Raw genomic sequence first — 18,687 nt, 5'->3', positions numbered from 1 at the left:
CTGGGCAAGCCAGGGAAAGGTTAAGGTGTGTGTGATAAGCAGTGCACAGCTACACAGCACAACCCCAGAGCGGGCCTCTCCTCACTTCACCTGTTAGCCCTCCCTCTGCCTGACACAGGCCATGTGCACGCCTTGGACACTTGTCTGGGCACCCAGGTACCTCCAAAACTGCACAACTTTGTTAGCTCGGTCATTTGAAACTACAGCTCCGTGTTGTCACTTCGCCTTAACAACTTAACTCTCCAAAGCTGAATCATGAGAGGAAACCCTAAGCACAGGTGCGAACATGCCCTCGGTCCACAGCCCCAACCCACCCAAAACAGAATAGGCAACATCAAGCCAGAGTACTCACCATTACCTCTGCCTAGGAGATAGTGACTTCAGTTCTGTCTTGCTAAGACCCATTCATGCGGGGAGGAACTGCTCTTTGTTTTATTGATAGCTGTCGAGGTTACAAACTTGTGCAATACTTGGCCCCAGCAGTGCGGGAGGAGGGAATTTAAACAACTAACTCTACGGCATGGAGAAGAAGAGCTAGAATACAGGCACGTTCAACAGTAACGGACCTGACGAGGCAAGAATGTTTCCTGCTTAAGGGGCAGAGTGAAAGCAGCTAGGAGCACACTCCGCACCGTGGGAACACTACGTGAAGGGGACAGAATCAGGGAAGATAAAAGCATTGTAGCGAACAGCAAGTACCTCGTCCGCCTGGAAGACAGGGTAGGAGTGGATGAGATGGACAGGGGAGGGGGCGGCCAAGTCGTGAGTGATGGGTGTGCTAAAGCTCAGATGTTTCAACTCTATCCCGTGGGTGATGGGGAATACTGGGCAGCCATGTGAGAACATGTGACACAAAGGAAACTGGATAAGATGATGCTCCAGTGACCCCGGACACAGAGTCTAAACTAAGATAGGGGCAACAAAAATGTAAATGAAGAGATGGAGTCAATAAATATTTAGTAGGTAAAATGGACAGGATTCAATAATGAATTATATTGTGGGAATAATGGAGAGCAAATTTCCTGGGTTCCTGGGAGTCAAAGGTGAGCCACCGTGGCACCCTGAACATAGAGAGGGGTTCCCAAGAAATGCAGGAAACAGGGATGGAAGCAGCACAAGCTTCCAGGCTTAATGCACAGGGCCTGTATATGGCCAGGTGGAAAGGTGGCCGGGTGGTCGGACACAGGTGTGTGAACAACACAGTCTGGGTTTCCATGCTAAGATTTGGAACTAGTCGGCCCATCAGTGTTATTTGAAGCTAGGCAATAAATGAAACCCCAGCAAAACAGCGTAAGAAAAATGCTCATCATCATGGGATGCCTGGGTGGCTCAGGCGGTTAAGCACCTGACTTCAGCACAGGTCGTATCTCAGTTCATGCGTTCATGCCACGACAGCTCAGAGCCTGGAGCCTGCTTCAGATTGAGGGTCTCCCTCTCTCGCTGCCCTCCCTCCCTCCCTTCCTTCCTTTCACTCTCTCAAAAATAAACATAAAGAAAAGAAAGAAAGAAAAAAAGAACAAAAGCAGCTCAAGATAAATCACCAGGCAGACAGAAAGGAAGCTATAAAGGAGACTGAAGGATCAGCATAAGAGAAAGACCGCAGACCCATGAACATATTGCCAAAAGACAAGAGTCAGGCTAGAAGGAGTAGACAACAGGGCCCAGGGCACATTGCTCTGGGCACTGCTGAAGTTTTTAAATTGCTGTGAAAAGACTGCTGGTAACCTCGAAGAACAAGTCAGTGGACAGTGGCTGAAAAAGCCAACTGGCTAAAAAAAAAAAAAAAAAATACTGGAGAGAGTAGGGTTGGAGGTGAGTGTAGATTAATGTCCAGTTTAGCGATGGAGAAAAGGCGAGAGAATGGGGAACGAAGAACTACAAGAAGTACTAGGTTGTGGGAAGATGTTTGTGTGCAGTAATGTTTTGGTGGTTCTGTTGTGGGGCAGGCTTTTGGTGGGAGACACAAAGTACGGAGAGGTTCAAGACACAAAGGAAAATGAATGGCAGGTAGTTCAGAAGAGGTCGAAGAAACAGGATCAAACCCACAAAAGAAGGGGTGCCTGGCTGGCTCAGTAGGCACAGTAAGCAACTCTCAATCTCGGAGTCCTGAGTTCAATCCCCAGTTAGGGGTAGAGATTACTTTAAAAAGCACACGCGTGCACGCGCGCACACACATACACACACACCTCTTCATCTAGAACAGCAGGAACAACACCCTCATGGGAAAGGTAACTGGAAATACACATGGGCTGGGAGAGGAAGCAGCTTGAAGAAACTAGTGATACAGGAGCATCCCTAAAGCCCCGCTCTCCACCCCAAATAACTTTGTTAACTTTGGAACATTTTAAAGAGAGGGAAAAAAAGAAACTTGAGAAGAAACAGGAAAATTTTGGAGAAAATATGGTCAATCCCCTAGAATATATTCAATGATAATTCTCTTAGCATTCATGTCAACACAGGATTCAAAACAGGTTAAAGTGAACTACTGTCAATGTGACAGGTTATTGGTCTTTTAAAAACTTTGAGATTCCCTGAATCTTCTAACACACTGACTTGACTTATAAGTCAAAATCTATTAAATTACCCAGAAGAAATATAATCAAATGGGCGCCATCTTCCTATCAGTATAGCAGCAGAAAAGAAGTTTTAAAAAAATAACTCCCTCGAATCACAAGGTTTGGAGAGGGCCATTTTACTTGAAGTGTGTGCCAAGGATCTGGCTATTCGCATTTTACGAGATACAATAACTATAACTGTAATTCCTATTCTCGAACTGTGAAGCCTGTGTCTCCATAAAATGCCAGTTTAAAAAGACAAGACAATAAAGACCACCGTCACCACCAGAACCCCATAAGAATATGTGAAAGGTTATAAAACAAAACTCCTTTTATAGAGTTGAATCCTTTCCAGGGCGGGCCTCTAAGACATTCTGCCAGGGCACACAAGCACTATCTCTGGAACAAAACCAAAACGGCACAGCTGCGAGACATCTTCCACTGAAGTTGTAACCGACTCAATGGCAGTCCTTCCTTTGAGCAAGAGAGTTTATAAAAGCCAGAAGGAGAGATATTTTCCCCTGCAAACTGCTTAGTGGAACTACTTTCTCCCGACCCAAACTGTAGCCTAACTGTAGCCAAATTGTACCCTAAAACGGACAGTGTGGACAGTAGAACTTCATAACAGATTTGTAAGAGAAAAGGTAAATAAAACTTGAAAATAGTAACTACTATGTGGTTTTCATTAAGAGAAATCCCCACAGAAACTGAAACCAGCCTAAGAATACATGGAGATACATATTTTTTTAATTACAATCCATCACCATTACAAACAGGAAATTTGGATGTGCCTTAAGCAGGACTTTCTCCCCCCCAAGCCTCTAAGAAGTAAGCGACCAAACAGTAATATTCTTGATGCTGATGTATTTTGGACTTAGGATATCCAGATACTTATGACAGCTAAGAAAGAAAAAGTCAATTGCAGTCCATTAGGAATAAAATAAGAACAATTCAGGTAAGCCAGTCAATGCTTTGTCATGCTTTTGCTGTAGTTTTGACTACGTTCCTATGGCAATACCAACAAATACTCTTCTACAAATACTTCTGCAGCCAAGATAAAAAACCAATAACCATCCCTCTCAATTCATTTCTGTTATTGCTTCCAATAAAAAAAGATCATTCCAGAAACTTCAAAACCTAGGGCATAAATATAGCAGCTGCAATTAACCACAACTGTCACTGGGAAGTTAAAGACAAAGAAGGTATAAATCTGTTACTCCTTTGACAAGAACTCATTTTGAAGGACAAAAAGTGACAAGCATGCAAAAGAACGTAATTACTAACAAATGACTTACTTGGAAAATTATCTAAATTCTAGAGAAATAGAACACTGAAATCTGTGCCAAAATGTAAAGCAAAGAATTCAATATTCCGAAGCCAGGAGATAAGCAAATTTCTTGGCATAAGTTTCAGACATGCTTTCAAAATCTCTTTTGTTAGTGCTATTGTTTTGGGGTAAACAAAATATTTCACTAATAGCAAGAGGTCTGCCTATTTTGTGAGCAAGCACTCTGCAGAATGCATTACGAATGTCCTTATTTAAGCTTCAAAACATCTCCGCACAGCAAATGTTATCAAGTTCATTTTGTATGTGAATAAAGTGAGGATCAGAGAAATGAAGAAGTAACTTCCCTTAATAAGCATGGAATGTAAAATAGTAGAGCAGTTAACTGTTAGTCCTGGAGTCAGACAACCAGAATTTTAATCCTGACTTAAGCCCCGACTATGTAGGAGATATACCGGAGACTTAAATCCAATTCTATTTTATTTGAAATACATCTTTGACATTACACCATGATGTTTATGAAACCTCCCAGTTCTACTTAACCATGCACCAAACTCAGCCTTTTATATAAAGCCTCACCTATGCTTTCCTCACACTTGGATGTGACCTTTATACATTAGGACTTTACTCAACTGCTTCTACTCTAATACATAAATTTCCTCAAAAATATCTTTTAGAGACACATAAGGAAAACTGCAAAACATAACTGAAAGTTCTGGATCTTTCTATTTCCCAAACACACGTATATACATCAATAGATACTTGCCTGTCCTATAATAACTAAATATACCACATCATGCCTGTCTTCAAAGCATGAGAGCCATTTGGGGAGACCAGAGCAGTGCAAATAAAAAGCCATTTCTATAAAGTTTTGAGTTAACTGTAAATGCATTTAAAAAAAAAAAAAGTGTGTATGTGTCCATAGGTACCATAAATACATATGTCAGATTTCCTAGAACAGTTCTGATTTCAAATATTCTATCCCCCTGAATAGTAGTACATTTGGGACTGAAAGGTAACTGCAGGCTAAAGTGATAAATAGAAGAAACTTGAACAGAACTTTGCAAGAAAGGGCGGATTGTTGTTGGTAGAAAAGAGGGACAGGACATTCAAGATAGGTGGAGACAGTCCTCAGGGTAAAAGCAGCAAGATGCACAAGACATTCTAGGGGATGTGAGGGGAGCAGAATGCGGTGAGTGGGGCAGTGCATTGCCCATCATCCCTGGATATAAAGGTAAGCCAGAGGCGATGCTGAAATAGGATAGCTGGCAAGACTTCTGAGAGCTTTAAACTCTAAGATAAGGACTCTAATATAGGTTAGTGCTCCTAAAGTTTGCTGGGGTTGTATACGTGGGTGTTTTGTTTTTTGGTCACAACTTTACTGAGCTACCACACAAGTCACCCACTTTAAGCATACAATTCAAAGATTCTTAGTATAGTCATTGTGCCACCATCACCACAATCTTAGAACATTTTCATTAACCCAAAAAGAAACTCCAAACATTCTAACTCATTCTACAAGGCCTGATACCAAAGCCAAATAAAATATAACAGTAACAACACCAACAAAAAAGGAAACTACAGACCAATGTTCCCAATGAATATAGAAGCAAAAGTCTTCTGGGAAATACTGGTAAACTAAATCCAGCAAGATATTAAAAGGATCTTACAAAATGACCAAGTAGAATTTATTCCAGGAATACAAGGGTGACTCAACACACAAAAAGCAATCAATCATATTAATAAAAGGAAGAGAAATATACAAAATCATTTCAACAGAGCATTTGACAAAATCTAACATCCTTTCACGATAAAACAGTCCACAAACTAGGAATACAAGGGAACTTTAACACGCTAAAGGGCACCTACAAAAGCATGCCTCATACTTAAATAAGGGTGAAAGACTAAAAGCTTTCCCCTCGAAGATCAGGAACAAGACAGGATGTCCACTGTCACCACTTCTATCCAACATTGTACTTAAAGTTAAAACCAGTGCAATTAGGCAAGAAAAATAAATAAAAAGCATCCAAACAGGACAGGAAAAAGTAAATGATCTCCATTTGCAAATGGTAGGATTGTGTGTGTGTGTGTGTGTGTGTGTGTGTGTGTGTGTGTGTATAAAATCCTAAAGCATCCGCCAAAAAAAGCTAATAAAGGAGTTCAGAGAAATTGCAGGATATAAGATTGATATACATATTCAGTTGTATTTCTATACATAATCCAAAAAACAATAATTCTACTTAGCATTAAAAAGAATACAAAGGAGTAAATTTAATTAACCAAGTAAGTATATGATTTGTATATGGAAAACTACAAAAAAATCCTTCCTAAAAGTCAAAGAAAACATAAATAAATACATGTTCACATATTCGAAGACTTAATATTGTTAAGATGACAGTAAGTCTCACATTCATTGACAGAGTCAATAAAATCTCTATTATAATCCCAAGTGCCTTTTTTGCAGAAATGGACAGAGTAATCTTCAAATTCATATGGAACTGCAAGGAACAGATAACTGAACCACTCATGACACAGAAGAACAAAGTAGGATTCACCCTTCCTGATCTCAAAATTTATTACAAAGCTAGAGCAATCATAACATAGTGGTACTGGCATAAGAACTGACATACAAATCAGTACAGAATCAGTACAGACTTAGGAATCCAGAAATAAACCCATACACCTATCGCCAACTGATTTTAACAAGAGTGCCAAGTCCATACAATGGGGAAAGAACAGTCTTTTCAACAAATGGTCCTTAACAACCAGATACCCACATACAAAAGAATAACTCAGAACCCCTACCTCACACCACATAAAGCAATTAACTCAAAATGGACCAAAAACTTACAATATATGAGCTAAAGCTATAAAACTCTTTGAAGAAAAAGAATGTGAATCCTCAGGACTTATAGATTTTGCAACACATTCTTAAATAGGACACCTAAAACACAATCAGCAACCACAACAACAAAGGACTTAGACTTCACAAAAATTAAAAGCATTTGTGAGTCACAGGACTATATCAAGCAAATAAAACAAAACAAAAAATTCACAGAATGGGGGAAAGTGTTTATAAATCACACATCCAACAAGGGTATTTAGCATGCAGAATATATATAAAGCACTCTTACAACAAAATAAAAAACAACCCAATTTTTTTAAAATTTTTTTTATTTTTAATGTTTTTTATTTATTTCAAGGAGAGAGAGAAAGACAGCGTGAGCAGGGGAGGGTCAGAGAGAGAGGGAGTGACAGACTCTGAAACAGGCTCCAGGCTCTGAGCTGGCAGTCAGCACAGAGCCCAACGCGGGGCTCGAACCCACGAACCGCGAGATCATGACCTAAGCGAAAGTCGGACGCTTAACCGACTAAGCCACCCAGGCGCCCCTAAAAACAACCCAATTTTAAAAAGGACAAAGGGCCTAAATATTTCTCCAAAAAAGACGTCAAAATGGCCAATCATCACAGGAAAGATGCTCAACACGATTAGTCATTAGAAAATGGAAATAATCTGCAGACAGCTCTTCAAAGGCACTAAGGTGACTGGTGAAAAAAAATGAAGGAAAACAACAAGTGCTGGCATGGAACTGGAGAAATCAGAAACCTCACTCATTGCTACTCTGAGGAACGTAAAATGGAGCAGAGGTTCAGCAGGTGATGTCGCGGGTAGTGGGGATGAGGAGTAAATGCTTACGGGAAGTAGGGTTTCTTTTGGGGAGATGAAAATGCTCTCGGATAATGGGGACAGTTGCACATTTTGAATATAATAAAAACCACTGAATTGTATATTTTAAGATGGTGACTTTCAAGTTAAGTGAATATTACATTTAAAAAAAGGACAAAATGGGTGCTCTTTAGCTATCATTGCCTAAACTCTCAGCCCTAGCCAACTACTAATCTACCTCCTGTCTATAGATTTCACTATTTACATAAATAGAAGCATGCCACATGGCCTTTCATGTCTGGCTTTTTACTTGGCCTATTATCTCCAAGGTTCATTCATGTAGTAGCACGTATCAGTAAGTCATTCCTTGGTATGCCCAAGTAATATTACCTCTTATGGCTATACCATATTGTGTTTTTCCACTCATCAACTGATGGGTACTTGTGTTGTTTCTACTTGGGGGCAACTATAAATAATGCTATGAACATCTGCGTACACCTTTATGTGTACGCAGATGTTTTTATTTCTCCCGGGCACATACCTTGGACTAGAACATGTCAGACAAATGCAAGTTGTAGGTTAAGGTTTTCAGGAAGCGCCAAACTGCTTTCCAAAGTGGCTGCACTAGTTCACATTCCCACCAGCAGCATGCACTGGTTCCAATCCCCTAAACATCCACATGACGACGACCACTAACCGTTCCTCAAGAAAGAGACTGGAGGACCCTGAATTGGAAAGGACAGACAGTAGAAGCAAGGGACAGTCCAAATGGAAGGCTATATAAAAAGGCTCCCAGGGATGGGAGAAATGGAGGAGACATTAGACAAATGGGACAAACTTTGTAAGGAGTAAGTTCTGAGGACCTAACGTATAGCATGAGGACAACAGTTAACAACACAGTATTGTAGGGGCACCAGGGTGGCTCAGTCAGTAAGTGGCCGACTCTTGGTTTCGGCACAGGTCATGATCTTGCGGTTCGTTGAGTTCAAGCCCCACATGAGGCTCTGCTGCTGACCGTGTGGAGCCTGCTTGGGATTCTCTCTCTCCCTCTTTCTCGGCCCCTCCTCCACTTGCTCTCTGTCAAAAATAAATAAACTTAATGGAAAGAGCTCAAATGTTCATTGACTGATGAATGGATAAAAAAGATGTGGTACATACACACACACACACACACAAAATGGGATATTACTCAGCAATCAAAAAGAATGAAATCTTGCCATTTGTAACAACATGGATAGAGTTAGAGTATTAAGCAAAATTAGTCAGAGAAAGATAAATATCATATGCCTTCACTCATACATGGAATTTAAGATACAAAACAGGTGAACGTAAGGGAAGGGAAGCAAAAATAATATAAAACCAGGAGGGGGACAAAACATAGGAGACTCTTAAATACAGAGAGCTAACTGAGGGTTACTGGAGGGGTTCTGGGGGGGAGGGAGGGCTAAGTGGGCAAGGGCATTAAGGAGGACACTTGTTGAATGAGCACTGTTTTATGTAGGGGAGGATTCACTGGATTCTACTCTTGATATCATTATTGCATTAAATGCTAACTAATTTGGATGTAAAATAAATAAATAAAATTAACTTAATAATACTATACCTTATACTTGAAATTTGCTGCCGCCACAAAAAAGGTAACTATGTGAGGTGACATATGTTTAACCTTGATTGTGGGAATCATCACAATGTATCATCATAATGGCAATGGTTGGAGTAAACAGATCTGGCCATACTGGGCACATGGTCACCAGGGCTGCTTTTAACTCTAGTAAAGTGGATGGTCACCATTAATGACCCCTTCACTGACCTCAATTACATGGTCCACATGTTCCGTATGATTCCACCCACAAATTCAACGGCACAGTCAAGGCTGAGAATAGGAAACTTGTCATCAATGGAAAGCCCATCTCCATCTTCCAGGAGTGAGATTCCACCAACATGAAATGGGGTGATGCTGGTGCTAAGTATGTTGTGGAGTCCACTGGGGTCTTTACCACCATGAAGAAGGCTGGGGCTTATGTGAAGGGTGAGGCCAAGAAAGTCATCATTTCTGCCCCTTCTGCCGATGCTCCCATTTTTCTGATGGGTATGAACCACGAGAAGTATGACAACTCCCTCGAGATTTTCAACAATGTCTCCTGCACCACCACCTGCCTGGCCCTTCTGGCCAAGGTCATCCATGACAACTCTGGCATTGCGGAGGGACTTAAGGCCATGGTCCATGCTATCACTGCCACCCAGAAGACTGTGGCTGGCTCCTCTAGGAAGCCATGATGGTAGAGGGGCTGCCCAGAACATCATGCTTGCTTCTACTGGCACCAGCTCTGTAGGCTAGGTCATCCCTGAGCTAAATGATAAGTTCACTGGCATGGCCTTCCGTGTCGCCACACCCAACGCATCACTTGTGGATCTGACCTGCTGTCTAGAGAAAGCTGCCAAATGCAAAGACATCAAGAAGGTAGGGAAGGAGGCATCAGAGGGCCCCCTCAAGGGCACCCTGGGCCCCACTGAAGACCTGGCTGTGTCCTGCAACTTTAACAGTGATACCCACTCTTCCACATTCAGTGCTGGAGCTGGCAATGCCTTTAGTGACTACTTTGTCAAACTTATTTCATAGTACAACAATGAATCTGGCTACAGCAACAAGGTGGTAGGCCTTATGGCCCACATGGCCTCCAAGGAACAAGAGCCCCTCGGCCCACCAGCCCGAGAGAGAATAAGAGAAAAAGAGAGACCCTCAGCTTCTGGGCAGTCCTTGCCCCAACTCATCCCCAAGCACACAGAGAACATCGTGACCTCTACACAGTTTCCGTCCCAGATCCCCTAGAGAAGAGGAGAATTGGGGAGCACTACCTTGTCATGCACGATCAATAAGGTATACTGTACCCCAAGAGGACAAAAAAGACTAGGAAAGGGTGCAAGATTTTGGATCTTTTAGACACACAGAGTTTAACATGATGATGTGACACTGAATTTCTTGGAGAGGATTTCACAGATCAAGGAAAGGGATGATACTTAGGGAATCATCCCAGAATTAAGAGAAAATTACCCTAATTCTAGCATACTTTGCTATTATTAACCTTTTACCTCATTTACAACTAACTATTCTTGAAAGTTTGAGTAACATAATAATAAATAAAAAGCACCTTGAAAGTGAGGATTTCCTCAAAAAAAATTTTTAAGGACTATTTGGCAAGGCATCCAAAGGGACCAGAACTAAATAAAAGTCTGCCTAACAAGAACAGAGTTCAAGGTACTATAAAAACTAAACATGGTAGATGCAATCTATCCCCTTAGGCGGGACAAAGTCACCTACACATGTTTAATGAGAAAATATTCAGAAGGAAGCCTCAGTATCAGGCTAATGCTCCTCCGGAACATTGGCTACCAACTAGCTGTGTGGGGTAAGATAAGTGCTAAGAACGAAAGACAGGAAGGCCAGTATCAGATCATGCAGTAACCATCAGTTCATTCAGCAAGTAAGTATTGAGAGCCCATTAGGTACCAGACAATTGTGAACAGGTATGTAAAAACTGCCTTTGTGGAGCTTATAACTTGATGGTGGAGAAAGGCAAATAAACAGTCAACTGGGGAGAGGGGAGGTTATTCAGTAGGTACACTTAACAGGGAGGAGGCGGCCCAGTAGAAAAAAAAAATCATAGAATGGCTACACAAAAAAAATTATATCTACATTGAGACTGAGGAATAAAATATGACTGGCAACACGTACAGAAGTCTAGGGAGGAGAGACCAAACAGGTGATCAGGGAAACCCAACTAGTATATTAAAATCTAGAACTGCAAGAACCTTACAAGGTAAAAGCTACATTAAAACATTTGGCCTTCTTTTGAAAAGCAAAGAGGTATTATGAAAGGAATTTATGCACAAAACTAAAAACTACTAGTCAGACTATAATACAAAAAAAAATGGATTAAATAAAACTTAAAAAAAAAAATCAGGAAAACTAGACAGATCACAACATTTATCCAGAAAAGACATGGTAGCTGTATTAATGTTTTTAAAAAATAAAATATTAACAAATGGATAGTCTGTTCCCTTTCTTCCAAAGAGAATTCTACCATTGTAATTTCAACTTTGAAAGCAATTTTATTTATTATGGAACAGGCTGAGATACTAAGAAAAGAACAGATCCATAAAGAACATAGGAGAGACTCAAGCTAAAACTCAGAGAGAGCTGGTATTTATTGTTTGGGAAGAGACTGGTAAGTAAGAGTCTGAGGGTGGCTATATACTGTGATGAGAAAGAATCAGAAAAATTTACAAACGGACAGAGATTTAAGTTTTGTTGCTCTTATGAAACCACTATTTTTCAAGAGAGCAAAGTAAAAACAAATGGTTTGTCCTTTTTTTTTTTTTGTCAGTGTTGAGACTTGTGTTTCTTTGGCTAACAAAGTTAAAAATGGACCATGAGAGAGCTGAACTTTATACAGGTTACAATGTCTGAATATGGAAGGCATCAGTGAAATGAAGTGGATACATTCACAAAATATTCAATTAGGACAATGGTAAGAATCTGATGACACTTAAGAGCTACAGGAGAGAGAAAAAGAGTAGTTAATTAAAGAGCAAAGCCAGTCAGTGAAATAGTTAAAGGAGGACTAAAAGGTTTGGAGACAAGTTAATGAGTTCAATTTAAATTGGGTAACAGAAAATAAGATGTATATAGAATAGAATAAGCCGTTAGATAAAATGGAATCAGAAAAATAATTCAGATTAAGACAAGAAAACGAAAGAACAGATAGGACAAACAGAAAACAAATAGCAATATGGTACCTCAAAACATCAATAATTAAATTAAATGTAACTGGTCTAAATGCATTAGTTAAAAGACAGAGATTATCAGATTGAAAAAGACCCAGTTCTATGCTGTATATAAGAAATCTATTTTTTTAAAGTTTATTTTTCAGAGAGAGTGAGCAAGTGCACACAAGCAGGGTAGAGGCAGAGAGAGTGAGAGAGTGAGAGTGAGAGTGAGAGAGAGAGAGAGAGAGAGATTCCCAAGTGTTGGAGATGCAAAGCCCATACAGGGCTTGAACTCGTAAACTGGGAGATCATGACCTGAGCTGAAATCAAGAGCTGGATGCTTAAGTGACTGAACCACCCAGGTGGTGCCTCTAAGAAATATACTTTAAATGTTGGGACTGGGAACAAGAGAAATATAACGAAGAAGCAAATTGTGATGTACGGAATTAACTGTAATAGCAAAGCAAAGAGGTGACCCTAAACCACAGAAATGAGGAGCTTTGTTTAGTACAAGAGTGGAGGGGGAGGTCGTCTAGGAAAAAAATTCCTCATATTACAATGTGGTCCATATACTAAGTTTAGGGTATACAAGTAAATGTCCTGAAGGTCCTTACAACCTGATTATACAAATTTTAACTACTAAACTGTATAATCTTTGTTCAAAGTCCACAAGTTGGAAACACTGGCAGCTCGGAGCCTAAAATATATCAGCTTTATGGTCGTAATACTTTCCTACTTATATCCTCTTCCCTTTTCTGCCAGGTTAATAATGTGCACCTCCATGGCTGTGTATTTTCCACACCCACACAAAACACGATGACAGTGGGGGTTGGGGGAGTAGTTACACCACAGGAAATCTGTGTACTACATCAAGTATGTATTTATAAGCCCTTAACAATTAACAAAGCCTTCCTCACCTCTTCCTCACTGTCCTATTTAATAAATTTAAGCTCAAATACTTTCAAATATCTCATTTGTATCTCATAAAATAGAAAGCTCCTGACAATCCACGTTGCTTTCCTTCATAAATCTAACACTGTATGTTTATTCCTTGATTCCCAAAATGCCTACATTCTTTAAAACAGCAATGCAAAATGTTATCTGAACTTGACCACATACATCCTTCTACCACTTTTCAAACTTTGAAATAAAATTCTCAGTGAACACTGTGAGAAGTTGTGCTAATTACTACAGAAGGTGGGAATATGATGAAGACCCAACATGCTTAGCATGTTATCTTTGTTTTATTCCTCTTTAGAAAAAGATGATCTTTGCATAAGAAAAGTGTAAAAAATATTTTTTTGAGTTTTTACTTTGAGAAGACTGAAAAGTTCACATCCATGGTTGTGATTTGTTTCTCTTGGATCTAAACATACACCCACCCACTGGCTTCAGAAAAGTGGTTGGACAGAAACCTAAAACAGTGATACTTCCTGGAATTTCAATTGAAAAAAAAAAAAGAAGGAAAGAAAAAAGTATCCTTTCCATGAAGGGATAACCAGCAGTAAATAATGCAAATGTTCTTTTAAATTAATACCATTAGGTAAAAACTTATTCTTACACAAAAGATACAGTCATTTACCAGCAAATAGTTCTATAACTATTAAGAAGGTGATGTATAAAATGATTCCCCCCCACACACACACACTTGATACACAGTAAGATTCCACTGACTATTAAGCAAAATGGCTCAGTAGGAAAAATTTATTTACTCCCAGTTTTGCAGGGACATTCTTATTCCCCAAAATGCCTCCCCACTTCTCTTTGCTATTGACCGGCCGCCTCTCCATGTGAACAATTAGGATTCCTAGGAGCAAAGACTGCAATCTTACAGCCATATCCCCAGAGCCTACCACAGTATTTGGCATATAGTAAGGTGGTCATAGATCTGATGAATGAGTACTTGGATCATAGTCATTTAGTAGTATGCAGCTACAAACAAAATTCCAGTAACCACAGAAACAGACTCACTACAGGAATCACTCCAGATCCTTTCCTCTCTCTTCATCCAAGTTCACTTGGCTGTCCTTTCTCTATATGGATTTCGACAGCTGAAATGACCATTTTTGAATTCTTAGTATTGGTTGGTCTTACTGTGAATTTATCAGCAGCTCAGTCTTACACATCTTTGGATCCCCAGGATGACTGGGCCCAAATTTGTCTTCTAATTACAGTACAACAAATTCCAGAGATACCTCTCCTTCCTTAAATCCTAATCCCAAAATTCAGATTATTTTGTAGTAAACACAATGTACTTAATTGGTAACAACAAGATTTACCATTGCAAGTAAGTTAACCATTTGATCCTAGTCACCTTTATAATAGTACCTAAAAAGGAAAATTCATAGCACCATGTCTTTCTGCACAGAAAATCAAAATGAGGCTGCCTTGGGCAGGCTCCTTTAATAGTAACAATCACCAGGACAGATGTGCAGGGTAAATATGCATTCTCCATAAAACCTGGCATGTAATAATATTTAAAACACAGATATCTGTAATTATGTCTCTTCCTTAAAAAAAAAAAAAACTAATTTTTTAAAGGCTTCCGGTTCTTCAGGGAGAAGGAATACCAAACTCTTCAGCATAAGCTCCGAGGTTTAGCACTTGCTGGCTCCAACCCAGATCTTCAGCTGGTCTTCTGCTTCCCTTCCCCTAACCTCTGGCCATCCCACCCCACCCCCAACACAAAATGAATCTTCACGCTTCCGTGTCCTCATTAATGCTGACTCTTCTCTGTCTAGACTGTCCACTTCCCATGTCTATACTTGGAAGAAAAAAAAAAATCCAACCCAAGCTTCCAGGTATAAGGTTAAAAATAAGTAGTTTGTGATCAGAACAGACAATAGCTCTTTCACTCATTTTCAAGTCACAGGATATGCAGAATAAAACACAGGGTTGGGGGAACCCAATCAAGTTATGTGGTCGTTTACTTGGTGCACACGCACAAACACATACATGCCCACAGGCATGCACTCACCAATCATGAGGCCACGAAAGAGAAGTCTGGTAGATGGCAAACCAACCCATCAGGGAGCCTCTACCATTCTGACAGTACCCACTGATAGAGTAACCAGGATGCCAAGAACAGTAAAGTCAGACTAAAATGGACCAAGAGTAATGCAGTCCCTCCTCTGAGACAGCCCCATATACATGGTGGGTGAAGGTAATCCTCCCAATGGACAGAACCAGGGTCAGTAAGATCCAATCAGGAATCATACTTTAAGGACGAGCTAGGTCTAATCACTTCTATTACTTATCTAATCATCTACCCTATGATCCACACAACTGATGACCTACAGAATGTGATTTATGACTACTCAATGGAACAGGGCAGGGCAGAGGGAGGTCCTAGGGAAGCCTCAACAATGGAGCTGACCACTGACATACAGGATGAATGGAAATGGGACCAGCGGAATGATTATCACTGAGACCCTGTTCTGAGACAAGACCTTGCCTGTAGATGCAGTAGGGCAACAGAACTCTATACAATCCGCCCTTGGTGAGGGAAGGACTCTTATGATTAGACCTATAAAAGCTACACTGAATGGATACATACACATTTATGTATGTATTGTGCTTAGATGCACAGAAAGGTATGTGTATATACATACATACCAGACAAAAAGGATAAACGTAGTACTACTGACAACACAGCTGCCACATTCCCCCTGCCCCCACCCCTGTCACCATCTCCCTAACCTTTTTCTCCCACCAGAGTCAATCCCAGCCTAAGGATGTTAACTAGTTGTCTTCAAACCATTTGGATTCGGCCATCATTTGGTAATCTCCTATCCTCCCTCTCAATCCTTTTACATCTCCTCTCATTATCATCCCCTATATTCCACATTAACCATACTAGAACATCAGAATTCAATAAACGTTTAGTAAGCCAACAAAAGAGCACACAGCACAGTTATAACAAGAAAATTTGTTTCTGTTGTATTATCTATATATCCAAAGTAACCAGTCTTCCCGTTGAACCCCAGAGTAATGAGAATGGGGGAGGAGGATAGTTTTCCTCATCTGGACAAGAGCTGGTCCCAAGTATCTAAACAATCAGTCCCCTGGCGAAGGTTTCCTTGTACTACCACCTCTAACCCTATAAGAATATCCGTATTAATAAAGAGTTCAGTTCTGCCATTAAGCTTATTGTAACAGGATCTGTCCTGTACCAGTTGTATATTTATCTTTAAAAAAAAAAAAAGAAAGAAAAAACTGATGGAATGGCAGGACAGGGCTTGGTATCATTACATAAAACAAGGCCAGCTGATGGCTAGACATATACAAATGCTGTAATCCCTGAACCTCTGCCCCAGATGACAGGAGTCAGGCTGCCACAGAATCAGCTCTTGTTGGAAATCAGTGAGCCAGCTGTCCGGGAGGTACCAGGGTTTATGGGATCAGATCTTTACTTGTTTCAAAGGCTTCTTAACAGTTCTAATAAAGACTTGTTATGCTTTTATCATCCTGGAAAACATCCAAAATGATCAGTCTCTCCCTTTCTGACACACACATCTTTAAGCAATAAATGTACACACTTCCTACTAATCGAGAACTTCCAAGGGAGTCCATATAAATGAAAGAATGCCCTATGAATTAATATTCCCCAAATTAGGTGCTACCAGCTTAAGAATTTATAGAAACACATTCGCCATATATTGCCAAGAAAAAATAAGCAGGTTTCAAAGGAGAATGTTGTTGTTTTAACCCACGTGTACATATTTGCAGATAAAAGACAGGAACTGCTCAGCCCAAATGATAATCCTAAATGTTGACAATGAAAAATTTTTTGCTTTATTTCTATTTTTTTATATTATCACTTTTTTTCACTGCGTATGTGTTACTACGATTAACAAAAATATTTAGATAGATTCAAGTCCATTAAAACAAACATTGTGAAGTTTTCTCCCTTTATTTCTGGACCCCTGCTTTAGCAGTTTTCAAGGCAGTGCGTAACAGGATGAGTTTGGCACTCATAAGTCCCCAGCGAAATTCTAATAAACCAGTACCATGCCAGGTGGTATAGACTTACCTAAAACACAGAGGTACATTCATACTATCCCTCTTTGAGCCTGGCACTGGTATACAAGAAATTACTAGACTCTAAGAGGCACGCGCTTTCAGACACGGTGACATCAGAGGCCTTTTTTTTTTTTAAGTTAGGTTTTAATTGGATTTAAAAGAATGAAAGGAATTTCCTGGATTTTATCAAGGCAGTTTCCCAACAGATTTTCACCCACACTTCTTCTTAATACAAGGATTAAAGCCACTTAGCAAATCGGAGCTCATTCTTGCCCCTCAAAATGCTATTAAGAACATATAAATTAAGAGATCTTTGAAAAACAATACACATCAACAAAAGGCTTAAGAGCTCCCGCTCAGAATTCATTGTTTTAACAGTTGCCTATGAAGTCCGTTGAAAAGCATCAAGCATCTGAGCGCCTGAGTGCAGAAGGGGTCTCCTTTCAGACCACACAGCACTATGGAGAGACGGCGAACACAGATCTGCGTTCGATGGAGAAAGAGCCTTTCTTGTGTTGTTATCGTATGACAAGTATCACTGTCAAGTCTTCACTACAACTTCATTAAAATACCAAGTCATACACACGCACAATTTAACACGGCACAAGGAAGACTGGACAGATTTTTCAGAACTGCAAAATGGCATCTGCAGAATGTCTCCAAGGAATGACAAAGGCACTTCTTTGGCCCTAACAAAGAGGACAATGTTTCCACTTGGACACTACAAGACTATTGCATTTCGGGGGGTGGGGGGGGGGGGGGAGGGAGCAATAAAAATTAACACAAAACAGAACTGAAGGAGCAGAAGGACAGCCTGTGGGGAAGAATTAAAATAAAGTATTGAGGATACAAGTTTCACTCATCACAGTGCACAAAATAAGATTATTGTTTTAAAAACTGGGCGATTTCAAATATTAACTTTGAAAAGAAAACGTACAACTGAGAAAACTCTGAACATAAAACTACGTATCTCACCAAACCAACCAAGTTTTCTGGGTTCATAAACACCAGGCTTCTATAGTTCATGTTGTTTAAAAGATAGCTTATTAAAAAGCTACAGATATCATTTAATTTCTCATGACCACTCTGAGAAATGTAGTTTCAATACCTCCATTTTACAGATAAGGAAAGTAACTATTAGGCAGATGCGATCTCAATTCCAACTCTCTCACTTATTACAGCCAGGACTTTAACTTTCTTTCCAAGGCACTTTTACCTTGAATTTCAGGACTATCAACATCAAATAATAGTCACAAGGATTAAAAAGAAACTATGGTCCAAAATGGGAGAAGAACTTTCCTAAAATAGCAAACTACAATGGAACTAGAAGCTTAATAAATTGGGGGTGGGGAAATCAGGATATACCTTTTAATTAACCAAATAACATTTTC

At 39.9% G+C, this 18,687-nt stretch overlaps 1 protein-coding gene and 1 pseudogene across 12 annotated transcripts in view; one reads left to right on the top strand and one right to left on the bottom strand.

The window, feature by feature from the left end:
• EPB41L2 (erythrocyte membrane protein band 4.1 like 2) overlaps positions 1-18,687 on the bottom strand; it is a 164,433-nt gene that overhangs the window by 143,497 nt on the left and 2,249 nt on the right. The window lies entirely within an intron of this gene.
• LOC144241453 (glyceraldehyde-3-phosphate dehydrogenase pseudogene) lies at positions 9,209-10,608 on the top strand (annotated as a pseudogene).

The sequence above is a fragment of the Crocuta crocuta genome, unplaced genomic scaffold (assembly GCF_008692635.1).
Source record: "Crocuta crocuta isolate KB4526 unplaced genomic scaffold, BGI_CrCroc_1.0 scaffold25, whole genome shotgun sequence".
Lineage (NCBI taxonomy): Eukaryota > Metazoa > Chordata > Mammalia > Carnivora > Hyaenidae > Crocuta > Crocuta crocuta.
This window is presented reverse-complemented; position numbering and strand designations above follow the sequence as displayed.